General features: G+C 35.6%; 1 protein-coding gene across 1 annotated transcript in view; it reads right to left on the bottom strand.

The window, feature by feature from the left end:
• Positions 1-12,900, bottom strand: part of PLCZ1 (phospholipase C zeta 1) — a 194,849-nt gene that overhangs the window by 112,634 nt on the left and 69,315 nt on the right. The gene's annotated exons all lie outside the window — the stretch shown is intronic.

Raw genomic sequence — 12,900 nt, 5'->3', positions numbered from 1 at the left:
GATCATTAATCAGAACATTCTGCACTTGAGCCAATTTGTAACCTATGGGCTTTTTACAAACATAACAAGCTGCAACAATAAAATGCAGCTGTTACAAAGTGAAACTGTTACAAAGTGAGGCTGTTCATCATCATATGAGTAGCAGTCTAAAACAGGAAGATAAAGATGACTACCATACCCAATTGAAAATGCTGGCATCATTTTTCTCTTCCTAAACTCCACTTGATATCTCAAGTATAAGTATCAGGTGTGGAAGGAATAAACATTCAAGGGCCATTCTTGAAAAACACAGAGATGAGTATCAAAAATTGAAGAGGTATATAGAAGTTAACAAGAGGATTATACTGAAAGGCTAAGTTTGTATCTATATAGGACAAACAGTTTTAACTGGTGCTTTTTTGGTTGCTAATTACAGAAAGCAGCTACTGTAAGCGATACTGGTTAGAGCCTAGGGACAAATGGTCATCTCATCTCTTACCAACCTGGAAGATGAACTAGTACTTGGAAACATCCTGGGCAACCAGATATATCCAACTCTTCAACATACTAGCTATAGCAAGAGTTCCTGGTAGCAGTTAAGGACCTGGCATTGTCACTGCTGTGGCTCAGGTCACCCCCAAGGCAGGGGTTTGATCCCTGGCCTTGGAATTTCTGCATGCTGCGGGCGCAGCCAAAAAAAAAAAAAAAAAAAAAAAAAAAAAGATACGTGTGGGAAGATGGTAAAAAGGGCTTATATCATACAGTATGACCAAATTTCCATCATTTCCCCAAAGGTTCCCTGACAATGTAACAGTCTCTTTCTTCTTTCCAAGTCCTGCTCTTCTAGCATTTCCAATAAAATTCTAGGACTCTGACCTGTATCTCTTTTCTTAAGCAGAAAGATTCAGGTCTCTAACTCTCCAGGCTCCTCTTCATCAAGGCAGCAAGGTACCCACCTCCTTGGAAGGCAGGGAAAATTGTAAATAAATATTTTATCTTTTCACAGTTTTAAGGCTATGCAAGTATCTTAAGAGCAGCCATGCTAAGTCGACTTTAAAAACCCTAAAAGGGATTGGATCCAAAAACAGAAAAACCATCAGAAACATTAGGAAACTTCAGTCTTGTCTCACCTTCTGTTTATTTGCTTTGTTCTTCTCTCTAGTTTTTCCTTCCTCTCCTCCTAGTCTTTCTCATTCTATAAAAAGTGAAGGCTTCCATAGAAAAGGATCTTTCGTTACGCAGACCAGTGGTTTCCAAGTCTAGCTATCCATAAGTACAATTTATTAACATAGATTTCTGAATCTCACAAAGATTATGATTTTAAAGTCTGATAGGGCTTGACTGTTGATATTTCTTTAAAGTTCCATAAGTGGCTTAAAGATTAAGCTTCTAAAGCAAAGAGCAGATCCTTCCCCCACCTACCCCCCAAAAAATGCAGCAGCATAAATAAGATAGGAATGTTTTCCTTTCTTTCTTAACGGTCCTGGCATGAATGACCCAGATAGGCAGAGTACATGGACTCCACCTAATCATTAAAGATTCCAGTTTTCCTCCTTGTTCGTCCATACAACCAGTTTACAAATAAGCACTTTTTTTTTTTAACTGAAGTACAGTTGATGTACAACATTTATAAGTTACAGGTGTACAGCATAATGATTCACAATTGCAAAAGCTGTGCTCCATTTATACTTACTAAAAATACTGGCTATATTTAAAAAAAAAAAAGCATTTTAAAAACTTTTTGGCTACAGTCTTGCCTTGACTCTTGGGTCAAAGTGAGGCCACTGTCATATTTACTTTCTAGCTTTTGGTAAGGTAAAGAGTAGACATTCAAGTCAAACAATTTCCTTACCAGCAGTGGGGTAGAAGTTGCTCACACTGACTCCCTCAACTTCTTGGTGAGGAGTTAAGTCATTTGACTGGGAAACATAGTCAGAGATGAGACAGCCATGTGCCAAGAAAGACATGGAGAACATTTGGGAAAAACCCAAGTATCCTACCATACTCAAGTGCTTCTAATGCACAGGCAGGGGAAAGTGATGGTGATTTTCCATCTCTAGGCTTCATTTCACCCAATAACAGCTGTCATTAACACCTGAGGGCATTCAACTTACTGTCAGAGGATCCATGTGCAAGCCCTAGTTCTGCCATGAATTGTGTGGTCTCAAGCAGACTTTACTAAAATATTATATGTGAGGCTTAATGCTAAGTGATTTATATGCATCTTTTCTTTTAACCTTTACAATGTGAGGCACATACTTTTAATCCTATTTTATTAAGAAACTAGGTAACTTTTCCCACTTTACATTGCTATATACTATCAAAGCTAGACTTCAAATGAAACTTTATCTGAGCTCAAAGCACATCATCTTTCCTCCTGCCATATTTAACCTCACTGAGTCTCATTTTCTCATAAGTAAAAGGGAGATAAAATTCTACCTCAACAAGGGAGTTTCCTGGTGGTCTAGTGGTTAGGATTTGGCACTTTCACTGCTGTTCAATACCTGGTCTGGGAACTGAGACCCCCACATCAAGCAAGGCAGCCATGGCCAAAAACCAAAACTACCTCAATGAGTTGCTGTGAGGGTTAAATAAGCTAATTTCAGGGTGCTTTTCAGACCTTAAATACCAACATAAATAAAAGTCATTATTTTCTTTTATATATATAGAAGATGAAACTAATATGCCATGTGGACCTGTGTGTTGAGTTCCCTTCTGGCAGCAATGATGGCTTTGAGCTTATTTATTCACAATCTCTGGTTCTGTCTTCAGTGATCAATAATACCCATTTACGAGATGACAGTTCAGAGCTAACCTGTGGCCATGGAACTGAACAAAGCCAACTGGGAATCGAATTAATAATCTGGAACTGATAAGCACTGTACACAGATGAGCTAAAATAATTAGACATCAACTGTCATCATAAAGACACAGACTGAAAACAGTAAGACTCAGGGAAAAATAATCTCTCTTTGATCCTCTTGTAATTCATTCTTTAAAGGCTTGCAAATAAACTACCTGTATTGTCAGCAAATGCTGTTATCATAAACCAAATTAAGGTGGATTCCAATACATCTATCCATTTCATATTCCAGTCATATTGATATTTAGCCTATGTCTTCTTTTATGGAGATGGAAAATTCCAGCCTACAGATTGTAAGTTGCAGAAAAGCAAAGAATAAAACAAGACACCAAACAAGGTTAAACACATACTCCCCTCCCATTTTATCTCTATCTGACCTCTCCCTGCAAACAACTGGAAATATCTGTGGAAAAAGAAAAAATAAAAATATATAAAAAATATTTGTGGAAAAAGAAAAAATAAAAATATATATTGCCCAGTTTGTTTTTACAGCACTTTTAAGTATATAACTCTAATAGGGGTTGGTGTTAATTTTTTGTAAAAGAAAATTATTGCCTTTTAAAATTAAGTCTGATTAAAAGAATGCCAAAATCTCTGATCATTCGCAAAATAACTAGCACCACTCAAATCTACTTAGATTCTCCATAACTGCTTCACCATGAGCATTCATGGATTGGCCTCAGGATTTTTTTTTTTTTTTTTTTTTTTTTTGGTTTTCAGCTCTTAATTAAGTCATTTATTAGCTCATAAAATTTTCTTCCTTCCCCTCTGCAAAGGAAAACATCCTAGTTTATTCAAGAGGGAGTGGTTTCATGACCAAACTGAAAATCTCACTATCTCCCACCTCCATCCAGAAAGGGCCCTCAAGCTGGCATGCTGCACCCTTATTTCAGATTATTAATATTCACTACTTGAGAAATAAATTTTTATGTTTATAAGCTACCCCATCTCTGTTCTAGGAGCCAAAAAGGACTTTAGCTAAGTATATACTACAACTGGACTTTGGGGGTCATGGAATATGACTATATTCAACTTTATTAGATACTTCCAATTTAGCAAAGTGATTTTTACCAACGTACACTCCCAACAGCAATGTATAAGAAATCTAGTTGTTCCATATCCTTGCCACTACTCAATATGGTGAGTCTTTTCCCTTTTTTGTAGCCAACTTCTAGATGTGATATGGCATCATAATGTGGTTTTTAAATTGCACCTGCAATTAGGGATTAATATAATCTCTAATGATTAATAAAGTTGAGCATCTTTTCATAATTTCATAAGCCTTTTGAATATTGACTTTTTGAAAGCATATTCATATATTTTACCCTTCTTACTACTGTGTTATTGTTTTCTTTCATGGAAATATACTTTCATATTTTTTATAAAGATATGTCAACATATTTTCTTTTTTTAATATATTATAGTTGATTTACAATGTTCTGTCAATTTCTGCTGTACAACAAACTGACCCAACTATACATATATATATATATGTATATATATATATATACATATATATATGTATATGTATGCATATATATCCCAGTATATGTATATATATGCATATATATCTTTTTTTCCTCACATTATCCTCCATCATGTTCCATCACAAGTGGCTTGGTATAGTTCCTTGTGCTACACAGCAGGACCTCATTGCTTATCCACTCTAAATGCAATAGTTTACATCTACTAACCCCAAACTCTAGTCCATCCCACTCCTTCCCCTTCCCCCTTGGCAACCAGGATTCTGTTATCCAAGTCCATGAGTTTGTTTCTTTTCTGTAGATAGGTTCATTTGTGCCATATATTAGATTCCAGATATAGTGATATCATTTGGTACTTTCTTTCTAACTTACTTCACTTAGTATGAGTCTCTAGTTCCAACCATGTTGCTGCAAATGGCATTGTTTTTATTTTTTATGGCTGAGTACTATTCCATTCTTTATATATACTACATCATCGATTTTGGACAACAGTCCTTTAATTGGAAATATATGTTGCAAATGTTTTCCACTCTGCACCTTGCCATTTCATTCACTAAATGATATCTTCTGAGGAAGGAAATTTCTTAAAATTAGCATAGTTCAATTTATCAATCCTTTTTATGGTAAGCACTCCATTACAGTTACACTGGATCTGTGCTGTTCCCCAGTCATGCTAGATATCTCCCTACTGCTTCATTTGCTACTTGCGTATATGTATTCACATGGCTCTCTCCCTTCAGTTTTTTCTATTCAACCATGCCTTTGTCAGGGAGTTCACCTGTGGTGCAGCAGGATAAGGATCCAGTGTTGCCTCTGCAGCAGCTTGAGTTACTGCTATTGTGTGGGTACAATCCCTGGCCCAGGAACTTCTGCATGCTGCAGGCATGGCCAAAAAAAAAAAAAAAAAAAAAAATGTGCCCTTGGCAGAGCACTGGTCTGGGCCAGATCTTGCAGAGTACTTTTGGATCATTTATATAAAATTAGGACCATTACCTACCTTGCCCTAGCCCCAGTATTCCCTACTCCTATAATCAGTATTCCCTACTTCTCTGCTTTATTTTATTCTTATCATACATAGCTACCTAATATATTATTTGCTGTTTTTCTCTCTCTCCTACCCATACACTACAATGTAAGCTCCATGAGGGCATAATATGTACCTACTGTGATCAATCCTCTGTGCCTCAAACAGTGTCTGGTAAATAATAAGTAAGTATTCAAAAAATTTTTGATGAAGTGCTCAGAAACCTGGACAGCTACATGCAAATCAATGAAATTAGAACACACCCTCACACCATGCACAAAAATAAACTCAAAATGGCTTAAAGACTTAAATATAAGACAAGACACCATCAAACTCCTACAAGAGAACATAGGAAAAACATCCTCTTACATCAACCTTACAAATGATTTCTCAGATCAGTCTCCCAAGGCAACAGAAATAAAAGCAAAAATAAACCAGTGGGACCTAATCAAACTGAAAAGCTTTTGCACAGCAAAAGAAACCAAAAAGAAAACAAAAAGACAACTTACAAAATGGGAGAAAATAGTTTCAAATGATGCAACTGACAAGGGCTTAATCTCTAAAATATACAAGCAACTTATACAACTCAACAGCAAAAAAAAGCCAACAACTCAATGGAAAAATGGGAAAAAGCCCTAAACAGACATTTCTCCAAAGAAGATATACAGATAGCCAACAAGCACATGAAAAAATGTTCAACATCCCTGATTATTAGAGAAATGCAAATCAAAACTACCATGAGATACCACCTCACACCAGTCAGAATGGCCATCATTAGTAAGTCCACAAATAACAAGTGCTGGAGAAGCTGTGGAGAAAAGGGAACCTTCCTGCACTTCTGGTGGGAATGTAAGCTGGTACAACCATTACAGAGTACAGTGTGGAGGTACCTTAGAAAACTATCCACAGAACTACCACATGACCCAGCACTCCCACTCTTAGGCATATATCCAAACAAAACTTTCCTTAAAAAAGACACATGCACCCACATGTTCACTGCAGCGTTATTCACAATAGCCAAGACATAGAAACAACACAAATGTCCATCGACAGACGATAGGATTAGGAAAATGTGGTATATATACACAATGGAATACTACTCAACCATAAAAAAAATGACATAATGCCATTCGCAGCAACATGGATGGAACTAGAGACTCTCATACTGAGCGAAGTAAGTCAGAAAGAGAAAGACAAATACCAAATGATATCACTTACATCTGGATTCTAACATAGGGCACATATGAAACTTTCCACAGAAAAGAAAATCATGGACTGGGAGAATAGACTTGTGGTTGCCTGGGGGGAAGGGGAGGGAATGGGAGGGATTAGGAGCTTTGGGTTAAGGGACGCAAACTATTGCTTTTGGAATGGACTAACAATAAGATCCTGCTATGTAGCACTGAGAACTATGTCTAGATACTTATAAAGCAGCACAACAATGGGAGAAAATATTATGTATACATGTATACATAATATGTATGTGTAACTGGGTCCCCATGCTGTACAGTGGGGAAAAAAAAGTGAGCTGGGGGAAATAACAATAAAAAATAAATTAAAAAAAAAAGACAGTGCAAATTGAAAAACAAGAAAATTTCTTTTGATTCTTTCTTGCACTCAAAATTTTAATAGACACAAACAGCCTATTGTATGTTGAGCACTATTCTACATCTGTTAGTGTGACAGTCATTCTCGAGTAACGTTTGAGCATTTGTGTTTAAGAAAGAATCAGAGAGTAGGAGAGGTCAATGACCAAGTGATCTATAAGAAAAATCACAAGTAAAAATTATGGAAAAATAGTTTACCATAGTAATGTTATGTTGCACTTCATATATAAAATCATTATTAGTTAACTTCCCTGTTTATTTTGGCTGTTTATTTGCTAGTAACGATAAATTTGTCTTGAACCATTTCCTCTCTTGCCAGGTTCCTGTTGTTTATGACAGCATGTATTTATAAAACAGTTGGATAAGGTTTAGGAACAGTGGGTGACTATAAAATAGTACAAAGCTGATTAACTCTATTAAAGTTCTGCACCTTGAGCTTGGCCTCACTGGTAACCTAGCCAATTGAGCTAACTAAGTATAAGCAAAAACTTTTTAAGGACAAAGCTTACTATGTTGCAGCAGACAAGGCAAGCTGTCAATAGCACCTTAGCAGATTCTGATGGCTCTCTAGAGAGAGGTAATTCTGTCTGCATTCTCCATAGTTGTAAAAACACCAGAGAGTTGGTATCTGAGCCTGCTTCCTGAAGAAAGGCAAAAAAAAAAAAAAAAAAAAAAAAAGGAGTTTAAAGATGGAAACACAGGAGGCAGTGTGTCACCAATAGCTGTCTGTTTGGGGATACTTTTGTGTTTTATAGCATAGACAATTTTTACATCAGAATTCTTAGTATCATTCATCATTACAAATGTTTTCTTAATAACTTTAAGGGATAAAAACAGGATTGGAATTTCCTATACCCAAAACACAAATGAGAATGAAAAGTAAGGCTAAATCAAGAACATGTCTTCTTGTAACAGGGATCAGCCTTTATGTCAAGCTTGACCATTTCAAAGACCTCTAATAAAATAGCCAAAATAAAGACTGAGTATATGCAATAGAATTGAGATATCAATACCAAATCTAAACTTTCTTAGTTTCCAGTCTTTTGACACTATCAGCTACAGTAAAGAATTCTTTGGTAAAATCATTAGAGTGTTGAGATTGGGTGCATTCAGGGTGATATGGCCGTAGACAAATCATTAGAATGATTGCTCACTGTTTCCCAAATTACCTAAGAATGTAATGTGGAACTATGTAATAACTAGCTTCTTAAAGAAGTTCTTTTCTTCATGTCCTGCATGTTCTTTGGCTGAAGAAGTAATGGATTAAAGAAGTTAAGAGTGGACAAGACTTAGTAATGGCTGTCATTCCGATCGCTTTCTTTAATGGGGTTCCATAAAACCATAACAAAGAACATTATGTGCGGTAATTAGGCCTACAGTCTCTATAAAAACCTTGGCTAGAATGTACTTGTTACAGTCATTACATTTCTTATTCACGTTACTTAAAATTAAGCAATGCTGTGAACTGTGTTAGGACATAATGATTTATTTGCACCAACCTTCAATTTGAAGATAATATTTCACCACTACTCGTCCCACCATTCCCAAATACACTTTTATTTTATTTGTTTTCTTTCTCTTCTTCCTTTAGATTATCTCCTATAAGTTTACTGAGTACAATTTACCATATGCATTCATTCAACTCATGTATTTAATACCCCTAAAGTGAATTGGACTCTACACTCAGGGACAGTAAAAAATTATCAGTAAAAACAAAAATAGTTCTTGATCTCAAAGATTACATTTGGAGTGGGGGTAGGGAACACAAATAATCACATTAAAGTGTGCAGCTGATAGTTCTTATAAAATGAGAAAGATATGGCAATATGAGAGCTTATAATAAGGAAATCTGACATAATCAGCAAGGGCTTCCCCTAGAAAGTCACTTTGTTGAAGTAAGAAGGATGACTAGGAGTTCCCATCGTGGCGCAGTGGTTAACGAATCCGACTGGAACCATGAGGTTGCGGGTTCGGTCCCTGCCCTTGCTCAGTGGGTTAACGAGCCGGCGTTGCCGTGAGCTGTGGTGTAGGTTGCAGACGCGGCTCAGATCCCGCGTTGCTGTGGCTCTGGCGTAGGCCGGTGGCTACAGCTCCGATTAGATCCCCTAGCCTGGGAACTTCCATGTGCCGCGGGAGCGGCCCAAGAAATGGCAAAGAGACACAAAAAAAAAAAAAAAAAAAAAAAAGAAAGAAAGAAAAAGGATGACTAGAAGTTATAAGTTATCCAAGTACAAAAAGTGGGAAAGGCAGTGCTTATGTCCTACATAGGCTTCCTAATGACAAATACTACAGTTGCAAAAATGTAGATAATCAATCTTCCTAAGGCTAATGCAAATATGCCCATATCTAACTGGTCAGGGTCAAATATTTTCAGAACTGGATGCAGGAAAAATCACTTGTCATTAGATTCTTTGATTTCTACGTCATTTTTGGCAGAAGAAAGAGAGAACCAAGCTCTGAGTCTATTGTAGTTAAATTGAGAGCCTCTTTCATCACCCAGGACACAGATCTAGGACTTTTGTACATGCTAGCTACAGAGCTTGGTGCACATGAGTTTTCTCTTTATTTTTTATTCTCTATATTATGTTTGGTATCTAGTTCTAAATAAAACATGATGAGCTATTTTGGTTTGATGTGATTATATTGTAGTTTGCGTTTTATTTCTGTAATTCGTGGGAATTCATTGTAGGAAAGCATTTTAAAATGAAATGTAGGGGAAAGCAATTGTTAAAGTTTAGTATAAAAACAGATTTCTTCCTAGAATGCAAATGATAGTACTATTGCGAAAAATTATCAATCTGAACCATTTCAAATTGCTTTAGAAGTTACTGGCTTTCATTTTACATTGGTATGACATATAAAAGATCATTTTTACTCTACCATTGTCAATCACTACCTTAAATATGGATAACATTATATAACTGAAGACCACCATACATGTATAGTCTATCTTCAGAAATATAGCTAAATTCTTGAAAAATACATTGAATAGTATTTGTTTGAAGACTAAATACTAGATAAGTACAAGTGAAGAAAAAGTCTGGTTTGGTAGGTAGTAAGAAGGAAAAAGACCTCAAACTACAAAGGAACAAAATTTCCTAGCATTCCTGCATACATATATGTATGTGTGTGTATATGTGTATATATGTGTGTGTGTATGTGCACAGACACATTGTACAGAGAGATAAGAAAAGAGAAGCTTATAATGCCACAGATATTAATTGTAATTTGGGCTAAGTTAATTCATTATCTCCTTCCAATTAGTAAATGATTAACTTCTCGCTGTATTGACCATTGACCACTAATTCAAATGGATAATGTCAGAAAATAAAACTTATAGGACATTAAGGCTTTCAATAGCTATTAAGACAAGATATGTATTGGGAAAGAAGGAAGAAAGAGAAAAGAGATAAAGAGCGAGAAAAATCAACAAAGGTAGGAAGAAATCTTAATAAATAACAAATAAATAATGCTCAAAAATAATATTTAATTCATTCATTGACAAATTCCTAGAGTTCCCATTGGGGTGCAGCAGAAGCAAATCTGACTAGTATCCACGAGGATGTGGATTCGATCCCTGGCCTCGCTCAGTGGGTTGGGGATCTGGCCTTGCTGTGAGCTGTGGTGTAGGTTGCAGACATGGCTCAGATCCTGTGTTGCTGTGGCTGTGCCATAGGCCAGCAGCTGTATTCCATATGCCATGAGTGCAGCCCTAAAAAGGAAAAAAAAAAAAACCAAACCTACTTTACTAAGCACTGAGACACTAGGCGATCCTGACAAAACAACACAACGGTTTGCAGCAACATGGATGGACCTAAAAATTATCATACTAAGTGAAGTAGGTCAGACAGAGAAAGACAAATATATATGAGATCACTAATATTTAGAATCTAATCTAAATGATACAATAGAACTTACAAAATAGAAACAACTCAAAGATTTCAAAACCATATTTATGTTTGTCCAAGGGGAAATGCTGGGGGGGGAATAAACCAGGGGGTTGAGATTGATATATACACACTACTATATATAAAACAGATGCATAATAAGGACCTACTGTATAGCACAGGTAAATTTACTCAATACTCTGTAATAACCTATATGGGAAAAGAATCTGAAAAGGAGTGGATATATGTGCATACAAAACTGATTTACTTAGCTGTATACCTGAAATTAAAACAACTTTGTAAGTCAATATACTCCAATAAGAAAATTTTTTTTAAAAAGAACATAATGGTACTAAATAATTTTCAGAACTATATAATAACTGATACATTTTTTCTTTAGAGCTCAAACTGAACCAAGAGCACACAAAAACTTTGCTGGTTCTGATTCTTCCCTTTTTCAAAAAACTATCAACACACCCTTTCTAACACATGTCAATACTATCATTGGCCTTGTATAGTGATATAACAGAATTTCATAAACATATCCTACACCACCACCACTTTGTGGGATTTTACAATTCAATAGAAATAGGCTAATAATAATATTTACATGTTATTTCACAATTCAAAAAGTGATTCACACAGTATCTCCAATGTGCTGCCACAGTTATGCACATAGACATATGATGATAAAGTGGCAAAAGTCTATGAATAGCAACAGAATAAAAACTTAAGTAAGACACATGAAAACAAGGCATACATTCAATGCAATTCAAAACTGAAAAAAAAAATGGGATAAAGCTTTACAATCTATACAGAAAAAGATGAGATTTCAAGATGTATTTAACTAACAGAAAGGGTCCACTTAACAGGTTAAGATGAAGGAAGTACAGGAAGACATTCCAAAGACAAAGTGCTATTTTGGAAAAGGCACAGAATTTTATAATATAAATTTTTACTAAGGTTTACAACTATGTCGCCTGTCTTACTCTATACTGCATTCAAAATTGTTGTTGGGATCAATACCAGATTCTATAAATGAAAGCAATATAATTCATCCAGTATTTCTATCTCACTTCTTTTATTTCACGTTTTTAAATCTTTCAAGTATAGTTAAAAGAAGTTGACAAGCAAAGCCATCCAAACATTCCTCTAACTAATCTTGTTTCCCAACATGTGATGTAAGACCCATGAATCACAGTAACTAACTCAAATAAGTGATCCAGCATCATTCTGATTATGAAAACAGGCCATCTGTTCATTGTCCTCGAAAGCTAAATACTGCTCTGGCTTAACTTTTTTTTACAACAGTGATTATTCACTTTGGCAAGCCTTGCATTTATTGTTTGTTTCATCACTATAAAGATTCTATTTTGGCATCTGAATGCTGTATATTTTCTTCTCTGGCATAGCATGAGCATTCATTCCTCTTCGTAATATGGGAAATTTATTCAGTGCCAATTAGGAGAATAAACTGCAAGATGGTAATGGCTCTGTTACATCAGAAATCATACATGAACTAGTTTCTTCCTGCTATTAACCAGTTTCAAAGAATTTGCTTCAGTAAATTTTCTCTCTCAAATTTCAAATAATAATTAAATTATATGAGATTGTCGATATTCAATTGACTTAAAAAGTGGCATATTCATAGAGTCTACCTAATGTAATGGGCCAGAGATTCTTCATACTATTACTCTCTAATTAATAGTTAGCCAGATATCTGCACCCTCATTTCATTGCAGTACTATTTACAGTAGTCAAAAAATGGAAACAACCTAAATGTCCATGGATGGATGAATGAATAAAGCAAAGAGCAAATGTTGTATGATCACACTTATATGTGGAATCCAAAAAAGCTGAACTCACAGAGAGTAGACTAGTGGTTGCCAGGGGTTAGAGGCTGGGGAAATGGCCACATTTGGTCAAATGAAACAAACTTCCATCTATAAGTGAAATACAGTCCCGGGATCTAATATACAGTATGGCAACTATGGTTAATAATACTGCATTATACATTTAAAAGCTGCTAAAAGAGTACATCTTAAATGTTCTCATC

The sequence above is a fragment of the Sus scrofa genome, chromosome 5, assembly GCF_000003025.6.
Source record: "Sus scrofa isolate TJ Tabasco breed Duroc chromosome 5, Sscrofa11.1, whole genome shotgun sequence".
NCBI classification, from domain to species: Eukaryota; Metazoa; Chordata; class Mammalia; order Artiodactyla; family Suidae; genus Sus; species Sus scrofa.
This window is presented reverse-complemented; position numbering and strand designations above follow the sequence as displayed.